At 40.4% G+C, this 1094-nt stretch overlaps 1 protein-coding gene across 1 annotated transcript in view; it reads right to left on the reverse strand.

Annotated features, from left to right (window-relative positions):
- Positions 1-333, reverse strand: part of LOC119589486 (protein FAM102B-like) — a gene marked incomplete at its 3' end in the record, with an annotated part of 7583 nt that extends 7250 nt beyond the window's left edge. The window contains 1 exon segment of the mRNA XM_037938085.1: positions 172-333.
- Positions 334-1094: the final 761 nt, after the last annotated feature.

Raw genomic sequence — 1094 nt, forward strand, 5'->3', positions numbered from 1 at the left:
CTTTTTTAAAAAATAATATATATATATATTGAAGTTCTTGGTGCTACGTGGTTCACCCTCTCATTTTTTTTTTTCCCTTAATTACCATGTAGCTCATGATTTTTTCTTCTCTGCACTTGCTTATGAGGCTGTCTAACACGTAAGAACAGGAGCTAAAAAAAAATGACTTACGGATTTTAGAACTGATAAGGATAAGATAAGGTTCCTCACTCGTCCTTATGACACCCAGTGTATCTTTCGTATTTACGTGCGCATTCGTGTCACAGGCGGGCGTTATGAGCAGACGAATGCGTGGCGATCGTCCAACTTAAGCCATAAAAGCGAAGATGGAAACTTTACCTTTCGTTATAGACGCACGTTCTCTTCGAAATACTCAGACAAAAGACAAGCACGTGTTCACTCCACCCTTCCCACTGCCAAACTGACACAGAAGCAAAATAAAGGGCGAGCCTTGGCGCTTTCGTACGACGACTACGACTGGTGGATCGGGAGACAGAACGACCAATCAGAAGGAGCTATATAAAAAACATCGAACCATGTAACACAACAGCGGATTGGTCGACGTTCCGAAATCAACCAATCATAACCGAGATTTCAAACGTGGTGCTGCCGCCCTGTCGCTCCGCACACCATACGCGAGAAAAAGGCCGATGAGTTGCCAGACGTACGATGCGAGTCACGGCCGGGAGCTCAGCTGTTCGGAATTTCACTCTCATTAGATTTTGCTTTCGGATGCTGTGGACTCCGCGAGATGAGGAGAAGATGCAGCTGAAGAGAGAAATGCTTTAATTTCCGATTCTCGGTACACGAATTACTTGACATTTTAAAAGTTATATTTATTCCATTAATTGAAAACACTTACACAGAAAAGGAAAGACGAGAAAATTTAAGTATTAATATATCGTCATAAGTTGAACCTGATAATAAAGATAATATATGTCAAGCCATTCCAGGAGAGCATCAACAAATAAACACTTACAACCATAAAGAGTAAAACCAGCAAAATCAGAAGAAAAAAAAACAATATAAATTGACAAGACAATTTTCTTTGTGAGTAATCAGCAAACATATATTAACCGAATTCCGCGAAAGCA

The sequence above is a fragment of the Penaeus monodon genome, chromosome 25 (assembly GCF_015228065.2).
Source record: "Penaeus monodon isolate SGIC_2016 chromosome 25, NSTDA_Pmon_1, whole genome shotgun sequence".
Lineage (NCBI taxonomy): Eukaryota > Metazoa > Arthropoda > Malacostraca > Decapoda > Penaeidae > Penaeus > Penaeus monodon.